The sequence below is a fragment of the Palaemon carinicauda genome, chromosome 25 (genome assembly GCF_036898095.1).
Source record: "Palaemon carinicauda isolate YSFRI2023 chromosome 25, ASM3689809v2, whole genome shotgun sequence".
NCBI lineage: Eukaryota > Metazoa > Arthropoda > Malacostraca > Decapoda > Palaemonidae > Palaemon > Palaemon carinicauda.
Window position 1 is genome coordinate 711,560 of NC_090749.1, and position 19,997 is coordinate 731,556.

Here is a 19,997-nt window from a genome sequence, read left to right on the forward strand (position 1 = left end):
GCTGGAGGATAGGGGTGGTATTCGGTGGATACAACACCTTGATGAATTTGTATTCGTCGATGATATCATCCTCGAGTCCGGGAGGGGGGGGGTGAGCAGGTGGATTGTCCAGACAAAGCAAGCAATTCAAAGGCAAATTCCTCTCCTGAAGATACTTCTTGACAGCAGGGCCGAAAACTACGTTTACCCATTCCAAAAAGATATGCCTAGTGACCCAAACCTTAGAATTATACCGCTATAGAACATGTAGCAGGTCTTTATTAATTCTAGGGTTTTCAGAATGGTAAACTAATAACGGCCTTATTTTGCAGTCCCCGCTGGCGTTGGCACAAAGCGCAAGAGTCAACCAATCCTTCATAGGCTTATGTCCAGGCATTTTCTTCTCTTTGGCGGTAATGTATGATCGACTAGGCATCTTTTTCCAAAACAGACCGGTTTCATCACAGTTGAAAACCTGCTGCTCTACGTAGCCTTCCTCCTCTACGATCTTTTCGAACTTTTAAACAAAATCATTAGCAGCCTTGGTGTCCGAACTTGAAGCCTCTCCATGCCGAACAATTGAATGAATCCCGGTCCGTTTCATAAATTTCTCGAACCAACCTCGAGATGCCTTGAATTCCTCAGTCGTAGGATCGGTTGAACTCTACACCGCGTCACCCCCAAAGCCCGCCGCCTTCAAGTCACAATAGATAGCGCTGGCCTTCTCACAAATGATCGTTTTAGTGATCGTATCGCCAACAATCTCCTTGTCCTTTATCCAGATCAGCAAAAGGCGTTCCATCTCTTCTTCAAGGGTAGGGCTACGACGTTTAAAAAATAATGGTGATTCCCTTCGATGGTTTCACTGCTTTATTGGCTGCCTTCCGTTTTATGATCGTCGAGATCGTAGATATATTCTGGCCATATTGTTTAGCCACATCGCTAACACGCACACCTCGCTCATGCTTTTCTATTATTTCTTGTTTTAGTTCTAACGAAAACATTGACTTCTTCCTTTTCTCAACACAACTACTTCCTGAACCAAAACTAAGCTTTTAAGGACCCATGATTATAAGTAAAATAAAAAATGAAACGTGAGAAAAGGAAGATAAAAAACACTGTTAATAACGGAGCGAATAGAGAACAACCACACGATGTGCACGAGATGAGAGGACTGATCAAGGCAACGCTCGATTGGCGTTCCTCCGATGTGCTGCCGTCTACCGGTGTAAACAAGAAACTACGATCGACGCTTCGAGAAAATTCTACACGAATGATCTACGTCGTATGTTGGAGCTAGACTTCGGGTGTCGAGACAGAAATTTGATCGAATTTTACTTCAGATGTTGGAAAATTCGTATGTAAAGACCATCGTATGTAAAGGTTCCACTGTAATGGTATCGTCATATCTTTCACACTCTGGATGACCATATAAAAGTTGACCCAAGGTTGAGGCACTTATACAAACCCACAGATACAGTACTTTCAAGTAATTCTCTGGTTAACTTCCATCAGGACGACATGGCTTTAGCCGAAAAAACGGATTTTGAAGCAAAGCGAAAAATCTATTTTTAGGTGAGATGGCCATGTCGTCGTGATGGACCCACCCTCCTTTTCTAAGAAAAGGCTTAGGTAATAATCCCTCCCGAAACTACTATATCTGTAGCACCATGCTCAATGCTACAAGGAATGAGCGCCATCTTGGAGCCCTGTAATAGTAGGGGAGGAGGGTAACCTTGATAACGGCTCCACTTCAATTTCGCCACTCTTCCCCTCAAAGCGAAAACACTATTCGGGGTGAAGATTGCCATGTGTCGTATCAAGATATACGTCCCCTGATATTATGCGATATCCTTAAGAAAAATTTTAAGGATACTCACGCCAGGAGTTAGAATTCTGGAGATCTATGGTCAATTCTCTGGGAGTATCACTGTAGCCAAATAGCCCTTAGAAAGCTGCCTATAGGAAGCTTCCATCAGGACGACATGGCCATCTCACCCAAAATAGATTTTTCGCTTTGCTTCAAAATCCGTTTTTGTTTTTATGAAGACTGAAATTCATTCCAGTTCCTTACATCTCTGTCCCTTTTTCAGCCACTGTTTTTTTAATCTTTCTAATAAGTCATTTATAATAATTTTTTCCTCCCACACTGTGTCTTGTTGTCAGTATAAAAAAAATTCTTTCCCTTTCACTTGATGTTCTGATATTTTTTTCACAAGTTTAAAATCATCTTACCTAAAGAATATAGAGCTATATCTATAAATGCTGCTAACTTCTCAGAAATGAATCAACGATCATCTTACGCGTTTATTTAGCAAGCCCTAGGCAAAGGAAGATAAGAAGGAAGTAAGATTCCAGCTGGGTCCCCTTGCCCAGTATAAATCAAGGGGTGGTGCCCAGTGTTCCGTTTTCTTGACCTGTTACTTACGTTTTTGGGTATTCCACCGTTGTATATTTTTTGTGTAGTGAACGTTGGGGTATGGTCAGCATTCAGACACTAGGCAGTTCCGGTGCTACCTCTGGCCACAGTCCGCAAACCACTACATGGTATGCTATCATCCGACGTTCCCCTGAATGCTCCAAGGACTCCTGGCACAAACAAACACCAGCACCCTCACCTGAAGTTTCAACAAACAACTCCATAGGTTTAGCATCCATGGAGTAGTCAAGGTATGACAATAAAACACCCTCCTTTATAAGTTCCTTCAAGCACTCAAAGCCGCAGTCCATTTCAGTTTTCTTGTCCCTTGGAATTTTCATCCTCCAGTCTTTGCAGAAAACGGTTTGGCTATTTGTGAGGACATGGGGATAAACTTCTGTTGGAGGTTTACCAGTCCCAGGAATCCCTGTAGCTCACTCAGAGTGGTAGGTTTAGGGAGGTCCTCCACTTTCTGGATGTATTCTGGCAGTTTACGCATACAGAATGTGCAACCACATGACCAAGATACTTAACCATGGGCTTACAGCATCCTGCTTTTACTTAGCAAGTAATAATAATAACAATAATGTTGTACTGTAATCAAGACTTTCCCAATACTACCTCGCCAGGGTATATGGATGCTACAGTATTGACACAATGCTAGGTACACAAGGGAGCATGATTTACCTGCATTGGTTGGGGTCAGCTCGTGCAGAGAACCCAGGCTGCTGCTTTCCACAAGAGAGAGGAGGATGAAGAAAAGAATAAGAGCCAGTCATTCCTTTTCATTCACGCAGACTAAAACTGGGTAACAGTGCCCTCAACCTTCTGCTACTTGTCCAATAAGGAGCTTGAGGTATTAGACTAGCTGTTGTGAAGCTACCACTGGGCCGACAGAAATTATATCGATCTTCCTGTGAGTCACGTCTTGCAGGTAATAGGCTGTGAAAGTTGTTTGGCATTTCCACACCCTAGCCTGTAGAACCTACATCACGGAGTAGTTTCTCTTGAAGGCTCAGGATGTAGCTACGCCCCTGACTTCGTGGGATCTGGGACGATGTGATGGAAGAGGATCTGGATTCAGTGCATGGTCTATAACCCTGTGAATCCATGTAGAAATGGTGCTTTTGGTGATCCTCCTCTTGTTCCTTCCGGTGCTAACGAAGAGTGCGGGCACTCGAGGACGGGCTGATGCTGTTCTTTTAAGGTAGAGCCTCAAACTCCTCAGTGGGCAAAGTAATGGATTGTCTGGGTCGTCTGTTACAGAGCGGAGACTCCTTATTTGGAAGGAGTCGAATCTATGATCTGACACCCCTGTATTCTGAGTCTTGACAACAAACTCAGGGACGAAGCTGAATTGTTACCTCTTCCCATCACCTTGAATGGGCAATGACGTATGTGAGACCATGCACTTCGCTGACTCGTTTGACCGTAGCCAAGGCGAGCAGGAAGACCATCTTCCAAATCAGGTGGCGATCTGTTGTCTGTCATAATGGTTCGTAGGGAGGTCTCTTTAGAGACAGGAAAACTTGAACCACGTTCCATGGGAGAGGTCTCACTTGCGACTGAGGACAGGTAAGTTCGTAACTCGGTATGAGTAAGGAAAGTTCTAGCGATGAGGAAACGGCCATTCCATTCAGTTTGAAGGCGAGGATCAAGGCGGAGTGATAGCCTTTTACTGCAGAAACAGAAAGACACATTTCTTCATGCAAATACATGAAGAACTCCGCTATTGCTGGAATAGTGGCATCGAGTGGAGAGATACCCCTTCCACGACACCAACCACAGAAGACATTCCACTTTGCCTGGTAGACCGCTGCTGATGACTTCCGCAGGTATCCAGACATCCTGTTCGCAACTTGTTGCAAAAATCGTCTGAGTGAAGAGATGCTGTAGTCTCCAGGCATGAAGTCGTAGCAAAGTTACAGCTTTGTGGTAGATGTTGATGTGTGGTTATCTGAGTAGATCGTATCGTCGAGGGAGTTCTGGGGGCTCCATCAGGAGCTGTAAAAGGTCTGGGAACCATTCTGCATGATGCCATAGTGGAGCTATGAGGGCCATTGAGAAGTTGACCGATGTTCTGGTCTTGTTGAATACCTTCTCATCAGACGAAACGGAGGAAAGGCGTAAACGTCGATGTTGTCCCACCATTGTTGGAATGCATCTTGCCAGAGAGCCTTGGGGTCTGGGACTGGGGAGCAGTACAATGGGAGTCCAAAGTTCAGGGCCATTGCAAAGAGATCCACCGTCGGAAAACCCCACAAAGTCAGTACTTTGTTGGCTACTAGATGATCCAAAGATCACACAGTAGTAACTATCTGAGATGCTCAGCTCAGATTGTTGCCGAGCACATTCCTTTTGCCTGGAATGCGGGCTAATAGTGGTATCAAGCGGGCCTCAACCCATCTCAGTATCTCTACTGCTAGATGGTACGGGGACTGCAAAAAAGTACTTCCTTGTTTGTTGATGTGAGGCACTACTGTGGTGGTGTTGTTAATCACCACTACTGAGTAGCCCGCCACGAACTGATGGAACAGCTGATGGGCCAGAAAGACAGCCTTCATCTGTAAGAGATTTATGTGGAGGTGCCTTTTGGACTCTGACCAAAGGCCTGAGGTCGTGTGGTGCAGCACATGGGCACTTAACCCTTTTTTTGATGAATCTGAAAACAGCATCAAGTCCGGGGGGAGGACAAGATCTACAACCCTCCGCAGATCCTCATCTGCCACCTACCACTCGAGGTCTGTCCGTTACTCTTGTCCCATGGGAATCAGAATGTACGGGGAATCAAAAGCCTGATTCCACCCGGACTTTAGTCGCCACTGGAAGGATCAAATCCTGAGGCGGCTGTTGGGAACTAGACGGGCCAAGGATGATCGGTGCCCGAGGAGACAGAGCCACTTCTAGGGCGAGAGTTCTTCTTGTCTGAGAAAAGGTCTTGCGACCTATCTCAGCCTTATTAGCCTGTCGTCTGATGGAAAGGCTTTGTGGAGATTGGTGTCTAAAATCATTCCCAGGTATACATCTGTGTGGGAAGCAGGTTGGATTTCTTGAGGTTTACCATGATCCCCAGATCTTGGCAAAGCCTCAGAAGTTTGTTTAGGTGCTGAAGAAGGGTTGCCACCGAATCTGCTAGGATCAGCTAGTCGTCCAGATAATGGAGGAGATTAATGCCGATCCTGTGAGCCCAAGAGGACACTATGGCAAACACTCTGGTGAAGACTTGGGGTACCGAAGGACTGTACTCTGAATTGGTATTTCCTGTTGTCTAGACTGAATCTTAGGTACTTCCTTAAAGATGGATGGATTGGGATCTGGAAGTACGCATCCTTTAGGTCCAAGGTGCACATGAAATCCTGTGGTCTTACCGCTTGTCTAACCGTGTCTGCCATCTCCATGCTGAAAGAAGTCTGTTTGACAAACTTGTTCAGAGCTGAGAGGTCGATGACTGGTCTCATGGCTGGACTTCTGCCTGAAGGGATAGCCCCTTTGCTGATCCCATCGCAAAGGAGTCTATCGACACTGGATCCCTGATCAGGGGAGGAAGAGATGACATGAATGGCACGAGATACCCCGAACAAATCACAGAAATTGTCCAAGGATCGGCCCTAAGTTGCTTCCACCTGTTCCAGCAACTTTGAAGGCATCCCCCTACTGGTGGATAAGCAGGGGAGTGCCTATCCTAGCATTTGCGGCCACTCCCTCTAGGATATTTTCCTCCCCTAGAGGACTTTGAGCCTTTCTTGTCTACGGTAGGAAAGGGCTTTTTAGACACCACTTTCTTCACTGCTGTCTTGTTCGTAAAGATTTTGAGCTGCCTAGGCTGCGGAGAAGCTGGTGGTCGGTAGGGCCAGGATGTCAGGGTCCTATGGAGGAGGGAGTCTTGGTGGGACTTCCTCCACCTCTCTGCTGCCTGCTCAATATCACTAGGCTCGAACCACGAGGAAGCTTCAAGAGAGGAGTTCATGAGCCTCACGATCTCAGCGTTAGGGACCTCTTGATGGAATCACTCGGATACCGAGTCCTTACGCTGGAGGATGGTGTTGGCCCACAAGTTCGATACTTGCTGGGCCAAGAACTCGATGGTACGGGTACCCAAGAGGAGGAAGGTTTCCATCATTTTCCTGGTACTTTCCTTGGAGAAATCCTCAGTTATTACTAGGATTCCCAAGGACCCCAACCATAGATCTAGCCACGAAGTAGCCTGTATGGCATACTTCGCAACATTCTCTTGATTGAGGATCTCTGTCGCCGAGAACGGGACCTGATGGCTGGAGTCTCTCTAGGGAAACCCCATTAGTCAGCTCCTCCAAAGAACGGTGGAGTGGAAGACGTGGTTAAAGCTCGTCCAAGACCTCGTAATACCTCCTTTGCTGAATGCGAGAGGTGCGAGGAGCTTGCTGGAGGAGCCCGAACAAAAGGAGGAGAACTCAGAGAGCTGTGCGGCAATCTTAATCCAGGCACTCTTAAGCCCCTGAGACCAGGGCAATGCTTCACTGGACTTTGTGGGTTTCTGAGTGCTAAAGACACGGTCTAAGACTGTGTCTTTGTCCTCCTGGGGGAGTATTTCTGTGTCGGAAAACCCATTGAGAACAGTCATCAGAGTCAGTGCCCACCAGAAGGCATGTTCTGCCTCCTTCAGTTCCCCCTCTGAAGTGGGAGTGGCAGCGAAGTCTCCTTCATCCACTACCAAAGGTTTGTCTCTAGGTGGATCACGGTCGTCTCTAGGGTGGCTCACTGTTCCTGAGGGTCTGGAGGTCCTCGAAGAGGAATTAAGCAACGTTTTGGAGTCTTTCAACTCCTTGCATTAAAGAAGATAAGCTTCCAGCATAGAAGGACTGTATGGTCTGGCCTTCCTGGTTGCTTCTGGAGGCGTGGTGCTCTCGCCACGAGGGGAGTCTTCTTCAAAAGGTGGTTGTGAGGGAGGAGACTGGGACTGGTTCCTCACGAGAGAGTGTTGACAAGTCAGCGCAGGCTGACGTGTAAGAGAACGCTGACGCCTAGGAGGCGATTGGCGCATAGGATGACGATGAAGATGCACTGCCCAATGATCTGTTGACGAATGTTGACACAGCGAATGCTAACGCTTAGGCGACTGCTGACGTGACGAGCGCTACTGTCGAGCGCCTACAGCGAAAATATTCGACGAATTACGAGAGCTTGGGGGGTGGGCAGCAGTCACACAGCCGGGCAATCGATGTTCCGTAACGACGCGTCACTTAGGGGAACGGTGAGAGATAGAAGCCCAACGCGATGGCAAGCGCCACGTTGGTCGGCGATGATCAGCAGAAGCACGTTAAACAGAATCATTGGGATGAGCAGGTGAAACCCGCACAGGTGATTGACACGCAGGCAATTGGTGCGCAATCAAGATGACAAGTCGATGAATGATGAGCGGTAAGAAGTTGGGAACCAGGAGAGTGAGCAGGAGATGGACATGCAGGAGGTTGGCGGGTTAAGGGTTGTCGAGCAGCTACATGACGGTCTGGAGAAAGGATGAGTCCTTCAGAAGAACAAACATCCTCCGAGGGGGATCCTCAGGCGGAGAGTCCTGAACCGAGGTTTGAGGACTAGCAGCTGCGTCGTCAGGAGAATGTCCTGAGGCAGACGTAGGTCAGGAACCGGGCGATGTCGGACGAGAAGGCTCCTCCTCCTCCGAGGGCTGCGAGGACGAGGATGATGAGCCAAAGAGGCGCTGGTGAAGGAGCCCCTCTAAGGCTGAGAGGAGGGGGAGCATGTCAGGAACGATGAACATAGTGATACCCTCTAGGGGCCAGGGGATCAGCAAGCTGACCGTCAGCAGCAGTCCTCCGAAGAGGAGTCTTTATAAGTGAACTTTCTAGGGAGAGAGAAACATTCACTGGACCCATGCCTAGGACTTTGCTCCCCCTTTGAAGGGTGTTCAGCAGGGGGGAAGCGCAGTCTTAGGCAACGGCAAAAGAAGCAGAAGAGGCAGGAACATCGGCAGGCAGAGCAGGAGACGACACCTCTGATACCACAACATCGACAAGGGCCAGAAGATCCAACTCTGAAGTCGACAAACGCTGCACGCTAGCATCCCGGCGAAGTAACTGCAGCAGTGCCTCCTTGGAGGGCGGACCCAGGAACCCCAAAAGGGGGAAGAGGCGGAGCTGTTTAGCTAGGGGAAGCAACACCGTATGAGCAGGAGCTTTGGAGGAAGGTTGGGAAGCAGAACAAGGAGCCTTGGGTGTCTTCCAGCAGAAACCTTCGAAGGAGAAGAGTTCCGCTTAGAGTTCTTCCGCTGTCAGCCAAACCTTTCCCACTGGGAGGCAGACCACTCCAAACACTTACTACACTTATTCAACACATCACAGAGTTGACCTCTGCAGGTAGGGCAAAGGTTGTCAAAATCCGTATCCTCGGCGGACATAAAAGTACTGCAGGTGAGGCCCTCAGGACCAGGGCAGGTACCCATGATAGCTGGCAGAAGTCTACGCACACACAAACACTGAAAAAATAAAAAAGAAAAAAAGCATTAAATGTCAGGCCAAAGATTGCGAGGATGAAGAGCGGCAACGACCGTTCACCATCCGAGCAAAAGCAAAGTGAGCTCAGTCACAGGTGCGCAAGCAGGAGGGGTAGCTAGCTACTCCCCTAACATTCCGCTAACTAGCGGGATGGGTAGTTAACCCTCGCTAACTAACGGGATGAGTAGTTAAACCTCGCTAAATTTTAATGGCTTGTCCTTTCAGCTTCGCCGAAAGTAATACATCTAATAAATAGCATTTGTTTATATTACAGCTACGGAACAAAGGACTATTCTCTTCCCCTAGTACGTATCAAATTGTCAAATTGAAATCAAAAGTATAATGTTATGTAAGGGTTTGGTTTTTCCATTGTATGAATCCAGTATTGATCTGAAATTTTCTGAAACATAAGCTAATCATTAACCTAACAGTCATCTACACACACTTACAATGCTACTCACTGTATTTGCCCAGTGGGATTTCTAAGCAAGTCTCAGGGATATCTTTGGATATGTACAGTTCCTTTTGGGTATCTTCTTAGTATAAAGAAATCACATCACTCTTTAATAATGACAGCTTCCATTCATTACCTAGAAGAGAAACAAATCATTACAGATTGTATACATTGAATCATAAACATTACATTGATATTCATGACTTGTTCAATTGGAATTGAAACTAAAAGCTTCTACTACAATGATGACTGATTGGTCACTCAATAGAAATGACTCACTGCTAAACAATATTTTGCAACAGATTCTTGCAATGATCAACTCAAGTTTTATGGGTTTATGTCTTACTGGAAAATATCGCACATTTTAAAGGTACCGTAAGTTGTATTTTTTCTAATGATACAAAATAAGTCCTTTAATAGGAGCATGATTCTAGCATACCTTGAACAACTTTTAAACTTTTAGCAGGGTTATTATACTTACTGGTAGTCTCTGCCCACTTGCCAGGCAGAGTAATCCTCACTTTGACCTTAACCTATATCTTGCAGGGTGGTTGAGTTGGTAAGTGCAACTTACAGATATAATTTGCATTTCTTCCAGTGCAACATACAAACCTTTAGCTCTTTACAATGGTGTTATACTTCAGCAACAGCTGAAACTAACCATAAGACTTTTAAGTGAAGTGTAACTACCCACCGCTAGCTGGGGAGAGAAAGGGGATAGACCGGCCACCCGGCTCATACCTGCCCTAGTAACGGTACGTCACTTTGCAACTGTGGCAAGACTTCTTGGGGAAAGATGATGGCGGGACCAGTATGTCTAATGAACTCCAGGTTTCTCTAATTTGGAAAAATACAAGTTATTTCCAAATTTGTCATTTGTTCTCGCACTATAGACAAACCATACGCTCTTTACATAGGAGACACACCCAACGGTGGGTGTAAGTCCTCAAACCAATGGGCTGGAGACTGTCCCGTAGTGTTTAGAAGTCACCCTGACACCTCATGATCCTTATAGGACGATGGCCGGGCAATCGGTGCTAGCGTAGAATTTAGCAATGTGACTGGACCAGGTACGCATAAAATTGAAACTAAGCTCCTAACTTAACTTAGACATTGCCCGACTCCACCTCGCTGGGAGAATGGGGAGATAACAAATATATACACATATATCAGATTGTACAAAGGGCATGGTACCCACCTGCAGTTAGAGAGGGAGATCAGCTTGCAGAGATCCTCGGATGCTGAGCCCCAAACATGGGGACAATGAAATAGGAAGTGGCCAGTCCCTCCCAAATTCATTCTAGACTTACTCACAGGTAACATCTCCCGACGACCATCTGCAACTTGTCCTAGAAGGGAGCTGAGGCATTAATTGGCCACATTTTGCATACACCACAGGACCTAAGATAAATGTGTCCATGTTCCTGTGGGTTATGTCTTGCAGGTAGTGGGCAGTGAACATAGTATGTCATTTCCACACACCTACCAGGGATGTGCTGACACCCCTGACAGTATGGGCATGGGGACGGTGGCCAGATTTAAAGTGATCTGATTGAATGGCCCTCTCATTTAATGAACCTGCCTGATCCAGGAAGATATCAAGTTCATTGTGATCTTCTCCTTGTTTCTCCCCGTGCTTACGAAGAGCCTGGTGATTTGTGGGGGGGCTCTCTTCGTTCTTTTCAAGTATTTCCTCAGCGACCTTACAGGGCAGAGTAACAGCTGATCAGAATCATCTATTACAGACCAGAAATTCTCAATCTGAAAAGGCCAGAATCTAGGATCAGTTACAGCCGGATTTTAAGTCTTAGCTACAAACTCAGGGATGAAACTGAGTGTCACTTGCCCCCATCCCCTTGAATGGGTGGCATCATAAGAGAGACCATGTGTAGCTCACTGACTTTCTTGGGCAGAGGCCAGGGCTAGAAGGAAGACCGTCTTCAGGGTCAAGTCTCAATCTGATCCAGAGCCCGTCGACTTCATGTAGCAATAGATGGCGCTGGCCTTCTTGCAAATGATCGTTTCAGTGATCGTATCGCCAGCAATCTTCTTGTCCTTTATCCATATAAGCAAAAGGCGTTCCATCTCTTCCAGGGTAGGGCTGCAACGTTTAGAGATGATGGTGATCCCCTTGGATGGTTTGACCACATTGATGGCTTCCTTTTGCTTAATGATCGTCAAGATCGTAGATATGTTCCGGCCCTATTGTTTAGACAGATCATTCACACGCACATCGCGCCCATGTTCTTCTATGATTTCTTGTTTTAATTCTAAGGAAAGCATTACCATCTTCCTTTTTTCACCACTACGATCACTCACACTAGCCTTCTTGGGACCCACGATGATAAAATAAAGAAGGAAATGTGAAAAATGTTATTTTCATTATAAAATAAATTTCTGAACATACTTACCTGGTGGTTATATATATAGCTTACATCCCTGATGTCACGGCAGAAAAATTCAAAACTCGCGCCAATCGCCAATTGGATAGCCAGGTATGCTACCCATGCGCCCCTGGCGAGGTACCCGGAAACCATTCCCTCGGTATTCATATCTTCCATGCCTCTAGTCTCTAGAGGGGAGAAGAGGGGGATTTTAATTATATATAACCACCAGGTAAGTATGTTCAAAAATTTATTTTATAATGAAAATAAAATTTTTAAACACAAGACTTACCTGGTGGTTATATATATAACTGATTAACACATTTGGTGGAAGGTTAGAGACAGCCAAAATAGATGGAATTCTGCTTAAGAGTTTCTAAAATACAAAACAAACTTAAGGGTTTCGTACCTGATAAGGAAGCTGACTTCAATGATACTCTGCCATTATGTCTGCTTTCCTTATGAGATCCAGCGCTCCTCTCAGGGGGCTGAAGATCCCTAGGAGCTGCCAACCGGTGATCACACCTCTTTGTGACAGAGCCTCCTCTAATGCCCATTCTGGGGCGCTCTCAAGGAACAAAAAAGACCACCTGACAAATCAATGATTGGGGAAGACTGTTGCAATCTCCACAAGACAACCATAAAATCACGAAATAAAAGTTCCAAGAGAAAGAAAAGGTATTAGGATTATGGGAAAGTAGTGGCGGATCCTCCTCCCACTACTGTACCCGCTGCTACAAACGTTCCCAGAGTATATCGGTCATCATATAGAGTCTGAACATTTTTCAAAAAGTGTGAGGCGAACACAGATTTGCTTCTCCAGAAGGTTGTGTCCATAATGCTTTACAAGGAACGATTTTGCTTGAATGCCACTGAAGTTGCCACTGCTCTTACTTCGTGAGTCTTTACTTTCAAAAGTCTAAAGTCTGTCTCACTGCAGTGAGAATGAGCCTCTTTAATTAGAAGTCTAATAAAGTAAGATAGAGCATTCTTGGACATTGGCAAGGAAGGTTTCTTCACCGAGCACCACAAAGTCTAAAGTCTGTCTCACTGCAGTGAGAATGAGCCTCTTTAATTAGAAGTCTAATAAAGTAAGATAGAGCATTCTTGGACATTGGCAAGGAAGGTTTCTTCACCGAGCACCACAGTGCTTCCGACTTGCCTCTTGAAGTCTTTGTTCTGTCTAAGTAAAACTTGAGGGCCCTTACTGGACATAAAACTCTCTCTAGCTCGTTTCCAACCACGTCCGCCAGGTGCGAAATCTGAAAGGCCTTAGGCCAAGGTTGGAAAGGGCGCTCGTTCTTAGCGAGAAAACCCAATTGTAATGAGCAGATCACTTTACCGTCATGAAAACCCCCATTTCTACTAAAAGCATGGACTTCATTAACCCTCGTGGCTGTTGCCAGACTAACCAAGAAAAGGGTTTTCATTGTGAGGTCCTTCATAGATGTAGAGTGCAGGGGTTCAAACCTGTCACTCATCAGAAATTTTAACACAACATCCAGATTCCAAGCTGGTGAATCCTGGTGTTGTTGTTTTGTTGTCTCAAAGAATTTAATTGGTTCTTGTAGATCCTTATTATTTGAAAGATCCAGGTTCCTATGCCTGAACACAGTCATCAACATACTCCTGTATCCTTTGATAGTTGACGTAGAAAAACTTAGTTTCTTTTTCAGGAGTAAAAGAAAATCAGCAATCTGAGCTACAGAGGTACTGGAAGAGAAAACAGAGTTGACCCTGCACCATTCCCTGAAAACTTCCCACTTGGATTGATAGACTGATGGTTGAAGACCTCCTAGCCCTTGCAATTGCCCTAGCTGCCTCCTTCAAAAAGCCTCTAGCTCTTGTGAGTCTTTCGATAGTCTGAAGGCAGTTAGTCAAAGACTTTGGAGATTTTGATGGTGTCTTACCAAGTGGGGCTGTCTGAGTAAATCTACTCATAAAGGGAGGCTTCTGGGAGTATCCACCATCCATTCCAGTACCTCTGTGAACCATTCTCTTGAGGGCCAGAGGGGGGCTATCAAGGTCATTCTGGTCCCTTTGCTTGTCACAAACTTTTGAAGAACTTTGTACAGGATCTTGAACGGAGGAAAAGCGTACACATTTAGATTTTTCCAATCTAGCAGGAATGCGTCTGTATATACTGCCTCGAGATCTGGCACAGGGTGGCAATATGTCTCTAGTCTCTTGGTCTTTGCAGTCGCGAAAAGATCTATACAAGGGTGACCCCAAAGTTTCCACAGACTCTTGCACACCTCTAGGTGTAGAGTCTATTCCGTGGATAGGACTTGTCCTTTCCTGCTGCGACCGTCTGCCAAAACATTCCTTTCCCCCTGGTCACATGTCTTTCCTTTGCCCAAATGAGCCGCTCTCTCGCCGTCTCGCAAAGGGAAATAGAGTGTGTTCCTCCTTGTTTGGCAATGTAGGCCAATGCCGTGGTGTTGTCTGCATTGACTTGAATCACTTTGTTTTGTACTGACCCTTCGAAGCTCTTCAGGGCCAAAAGAATTGCAGGCAGCTCCTTTTGATTTATGTGGAAAGACTTCTGAATCTCCATCCACACACCTGATGCTTCCACATTGCCCAGTGTTGCCCCCACCCCGAGTCCGAAGTGTCTGAACACAACACTAGGTCTGGGCTCTTCAGTTCTAATAAGCAACCTTCCTGAAACTTGATCGGGTCGTTCCACCATTGAAGGCAACGTCTCATTGACTTCGTGATCGGAACACACACCTTCTCCAAATTCTTCTCCTTGTTCCAGCAAGAGTTGAGGTGAAATTGGAGTGGTCGAAGGTTCAGGTTTCCCAGAGAGATGAACTCTTCCAAAGAGGAGAGAGTTCCCAACAGACTCATCCACCTCCTCGCAGAACACCACTGCTCTGCTAGAAACGCAAGTATCTTCTGAAGTGCTTGCTCCGTCCTTAAGGGAGACGGAAAAGCCCGAAAAACCTGACTCCGATTCATCGCTCCTAAATATTTAATCTCTTGAAACGCCGGGGGCCCCAAAAAATTGTTCCACTATCGGAGGACCCTTCTCCGTGCCCCGAGGAGAGCCTTAAAGCCTACCTATCCAAGACCCAGGCCTTCAAAGGCGGTCAACTTTTTAAAGGAGAATCGACAGGATCTAACCTTTCTCTGAAACAGCTAAGGTCCAAACTCACCTACTTCATCAGAAGGGCTGACCCAGAAAGTATTCCAGCGGGTCATGACCCTAGAAAAGTTTTCTCTTCCTTAAACTTTTTCCGATCCATGTCCTTTACAGGTTTACAGCTTACACAGGATGGAAATCTTCAAGAGTGATTGATTGATTTAAAGTTTTCAGGCATCCTGACATCTGAGGTCATTGACGCCGGTCTTCAAGAGTGTTCTTCAAACATTACCTACATCAGTTGGAAGAGATTAAACACTTCGCGGGGGCTGCTGGTAGTGTGATTAAACCAGCTTCTTAATTTTTGTATATGGACTCTTATAGACTGTATGGTTGGGACTTCTCAGTCTACATTGTGCAAGGGGACTCATATTCCTCTTTTCAAGTACTATTTAATATATTAAAGAGTCAAGGTGATATTTTTCTATGTATGTCATGAGTGTTACTATTTTATAACTCTGTTACATAATTTTGGGGTAGGAAAACTCTGGTTTTCTGTATATATCTACTGCATATAAAGTTACAATTGATTTCTGTTACATTTATACATCGTTTGGAAACAATAAAAGACTGCTGTTCCTTTTTGCATTTCCTTACCTTGGACCTACTGTACAAAATAAAATTAGTAAACATGACAAATTCGGATATAATTCGTATTTTTCCTAACCATACAAACCTTAGCTATTTACATAGGGTTTACTTTCGGCGTAGAAGAAATGACGAGCCATTAGAATTTTAACGAGGGTGTATTACCCCCGCGCTAGTTAGCAAGGGGGTAGGGGAGTGGTAGCTAGTTACCCCTCCCCCCCCTCACACACCGGTGAACTGCTTCACTTCACTTAGAGGTAGGACTTGCCTTGGGGGACAGGGCTGGTGGGCAAATATGTGTAAATAGCTAAGGTTTGTATGGTTAGGAAAAATACAAATTATCTTCGAATTTGTCATTTGTACCGTAACCGAAATACAAACCACGCTATTTACATAGGGTGACTTACCCTTAGGTAGGGTGGAAAGTCCCCAGCCTTACTGGCTTTGGCTTACCCGGGGACTCAGAATTCGAGTGAGCAGCACTCGAGAAAAAGAGTCCCTGCACCTCGCAAGTTTCTTGCTACGCAAGAAACGTGCAGCCTACATAAGCTTGTGTGTGGAGGGAAGAAGTGTGACTTGTCCTAGGAAGTCGACCTGAAGTCCTTTAGCTGGAATTCTAGGCTAGGACGTTCCCAATACCACCTCGTCAGGGTGTGGGGGACGCGACAGTATTAACTTAATACTAGGAACACAAGGAAGAATGGTTTACCTGCAGAGGTTTGAGGTCAGCTATGCAGAGAACCCAGGATGCTGCTTTCCCCAAGAGAGGGGAGGATGAAGAAAGAAGTAAGGGCCAGACATACTTCTTTCATTCATGCAGTCTAAAACTGGATAACAATGCCCTCAACCTTCTGCTACCTGTCCATTAAGGAGCCTGAGGTTAGACCAGCTGTTGTGTAGCCACCACAGGGCCAATAGAAAATGTATCGAGGCTCCTGTGGGTCACGTCCTGTGCAGGTCGCTAGACGCTTCCAGACTCCAGCTTGTAGCACCTGCGTCACAGAGTAGTTCCTTTTGAAGGCCAGGGACGTTGCGATGCCCCTGACATCGTGTGCTCTAAGGCGACGTGATGGAGGAGAATCTGGATTCAGGGCGTGATGGATGACCCTTTGAGTCCAGGCTGAAAAGGAATTCTTGATGACCCTCCTCTCCGTCCTCCCTGTGCTCCCAAAAAGGGCTTGCACGTGAGGACGAACTGCAGCTGTTCTTTAAGATAACCCCTCCGACTCCTTACTGGGCATAGTAGGAGAAGGTTTGGGTCATCTGTTACAGAACGGAGACTCAAAATCCTGAAGGAGTCGAACCGAAGGTCCGGAACTCCAAGATTTTGAGTCTAGTAACCAACTCAGGGACGAACCTGAATGTTACCTCCACCTATCCTCTTGAATGGGCGATGTCGTACGAGAGACCATGAAGTTCGCTGACACGCTCTGGCCTCGACCATGAAGTTCGCTGACACGCTTGGCCGAGGCCAGAGCGAGCAGGAGCACCGTCTTCCAAGACAGGTGACGATCAGAAGCCTGGCGAAATGGTTCGCAAGGATATCTCTTTAGAGCCCTAAGAGCCCAAACCATGTTCCATGGAGGAGGTCTCACTTCCGACTGTGGGCAGGTAAGTTAGTAGCTTCGTATGAGCGAAGAAAGATCCAGCGAGGAGGAAATGTCTATTCCTTTCAGCCTGAAGGCCAGGCTTAAGGCTGAGCGATAGGCTTCCACCACCGAGAGCAAAAGGCGCATTTCCTCCCACCGATATACAATAATTCCGCTATTGCTGGAATTGTGGCATCAAGGGGAGAGGTACCTCTCCTACGACACCAACCACAGAAGACTTTTCATTTCGCCTGGTAGACCCCTGCGGATGACTTTCACAGGTGTCGAGACATCCGCTCCGCAACTTGTTGCGGAACGCCTCTCTCTGTGAGGAGATGCTGGATGGTCTCCAGGCGTGAAGCCGAAGCGATGCTACGGCTTGTGGAAGATGTTGCAGTGTGGTTGTTTGAGTAGCTCGTGTCGTGGGGGAAGCTCTCTCAAGAGTTCCTTCAGGAGATGCAAAAGATCCGGGAACCACTCTGCATGATGCCGCAGCGGAGCTATCACAGTCATCGACAGGTTGACCGATAGTCTGGTCTTGTTGAGCCCCCTTCTCAACAGACAGAACGGTGGGAAGACGTATACGTCGATGTTGTCCCACCGTGTAGGAAGGCATCTTGCCAGAGTGCCTTGGGGTCTGGGACTGAGAGTAGTACAGCAGCAGATTGAAATTCAAGGCTGTCGCAAACAGGTCCACAAGGTCAGGACTTGTTGGCTACCAGGGGGGGCCGAAGACCACTCGGTACTTTCTATCTGTGAGGCCCTGCTCAGACTCTCGGAGAGCACATTCCTTTGTCCGGAAGGAAGCGAGCCGATAGGGTATTGAGTGGACTTCGGTTCATCTCAGTATCTCTACTGCAAGATGAGAAAGTTGTCGTTCACGAAGTGACTCGCCAGGTTCTGTTGGAAGTGTTGAAGGGCCAGAATACGGCCTTCATTCCTAGAAGATTGATGTGGAGGTACCCTTTTGGTTCTGACCATAGGCCTGATTCAGAACGTGCCACCCCCCCCCCCCCCCCCCGCCCCCTTGTTTTGACGAGTCCGAGAACAGCATCAAATGCGGAGGAAGGACGAGAAGATCCATTCCCTTTTCTCGAGAGAAAAACTCCCTGGTAAACCCCTTCCACGGAATGGTAGAGAGGAAGGGCTAAACCAGGTTCCCCCATGATCTCGAAGTACCTCCTCTGCTGATGGCTGACAGACGCAGTGTCAGCGACTCCCGCTGGGGGAAAGGGAATCGAACGATCCTGAGGAGTAGAGATGATGGGGCCTGCCTGAAAAGAAGGAGAAGAATGTTGCCCAGACCTCTCTGAAGATTCTTCCTGCTCTTGCACGTGCCATGCTCTGCATTTACGGGGTGAAGATCGTGATCTGGAAGTACGCGCTCCAGAAGACTCGCCAGGTTGCCCGTGTTGCGAAAACCCGACGTGAATCGCGGTCGAAATCGCCCTGGCGCTCGCGCGATGGTAAATCGTTGGTTCGCGCGCGGGCGAACGTGGGTGCGCCCGCGAGCAGGCGCGAGGGCGCACAGGTGAAAGTGCGAGTGGGCACGCAGGAGAGGGCGAGCGTGGTTGTAAGGGCGAGCGTGGTTGTAAGGGCGAGCGTGGTTGTAAGGGCGAGCGCTGGCGTTCGGGAGACCGATGGCGCGTAGGCGAGCGTTGGCGAGTTTTGGCGAGCGATGGCTCACTGGCGGGAATCGCGCTGGCGTTCGCGCGATGGAAAACCGTTAGTTCGCACGCGGGCGAACATGGGTGCGCAAGTGCGCGGGCGTGCATACACGTGGGCGCGTGAGCGTGTGGGCGCGCGGTCGTAAGGGCGAGCGCAGGCGGCCAGCAGACCGATGGCGCGTAAGCGAGCAATGGCTCGTAGGCGGCCAAGGCGCGTTGGCAAGCGATGGCTCGTTGGCGAGCGGTGGAGCGTAGCGACCGATCGCGTACAGGAGAGTTAACGCGTGGGGGCGTAGGAAACCTACGACGATTGAAGCGCTGGCGCGTTGAAAACGCTTGCGCGTAGGCAAAAAATCGCGCGGGCGCGTAGGAGATCGCTGGCGCGTAAACAGAGCCCAGGGGTGCCTGTGAGCGCCTGTGCGCTAGCTTAGGTGTCTCCTGGGCGGCGCGGTGTGAAGTGGAAGCGTGCTGGCGCGTTGGCGCGCTGGAACTGGAACCACGCGTGGGCGCGCTTGGCGCGAAACTTCATAAGGGCGCTGCGAGTCCAGAAGAACCTTTGAGCGCCTGTGCGCTAGCGTAGGAACTTCTTGAACTGCGCGCGACGAGGCAGGAACCAGGAGATCGTAGGAGCGTAGTTGCGTGGCCAGAGGATATGCGCGGCCAGACGATATCAGCGAGGGTGCAGAACCTGTGATATCGTCGGCGAGGAGGCGAAGGAGTAAACGCCTTGCCTACGGCCAGATTTGAAGATCGTGGGCGCGTGGGCGAATGTTGGCGCGTATTGCGCACATCAGGAAAGGGGGGCGCAGATGCGCGCTGGCGAGCAGGTGAACGTGGAGTTCAGTGAAGAAATAATTTCCCTTCTTGCGCCCAGATCCGGATATCGTGGGCGCAAGGGCGAACGTTAGCGCGCATTGCGCACATCAGAAAAGGGCGATCAGATGTGCGCCGTCGAGCAGGCGATCGTGAGCGTTCAGGAGACCGTTGGTGCACATGGCGCGCAGCCGTACAGAAGGTCTCAGAAGAGTTGGCGATCAGGAGATCTACGGCGAGACTCAGCTACAGGAGGTCGCTGGAGTGTTGATTCAGCAGAAGTCTGGTCCACAGCAGGAGAGCATTTGCGTCGCGTGCGCAGGAGAACGAGGTAGCAAGGGTAAAAACCTGGCACTAAAGGGACTTACTCACATTGTGAGATAAGCCCTTTGCCCCAAAGGGACCGGTGCCCGTTTGGAAAACGGGGTGGAGTGGTGCCCACTGCGCTTCTGCGGAGAAGGAAGACAA

General features: G+C 47.9%; 2 protein-coding genes across 5 annotated transcripts in view; both read right to left on the minus strand.

Annotated features, from left to right (window-relative positions):
• LOC137618630 (zinc finger protein 665-like) overlaps positions 1–19,997 on the minus strand; it is a 235,402-nt gene that overhangs the window by 209,404 nt on the left and 6,001 nt on the right. For 2 of the 4 annotated variants that reach the window (XM_068348743.1, XM_068348742.1), the window contains exon 1: positions 9,348–9,470. The exons of the other annotated variants lie outside the window; for them this stretch is intronic. The gene's annotated coding sequence lies outside the window, so the exon portion shown is untranslated. Of the gene's footprint in view, positions 1–9,347; positions 9,471–19,997 lie in introns of those variants that run through there. 4 annotated transcript variants of the gene reach the window in all.
• LOC137618607 (zinc finger protein 91-like) overlaps positions 1–19,997 on the minus strand; it is a 533,834-nt gene that overhangs the window by 23,550 nt on the left and 490,287 nt on the right. The window lies entirely within an intron of this gene.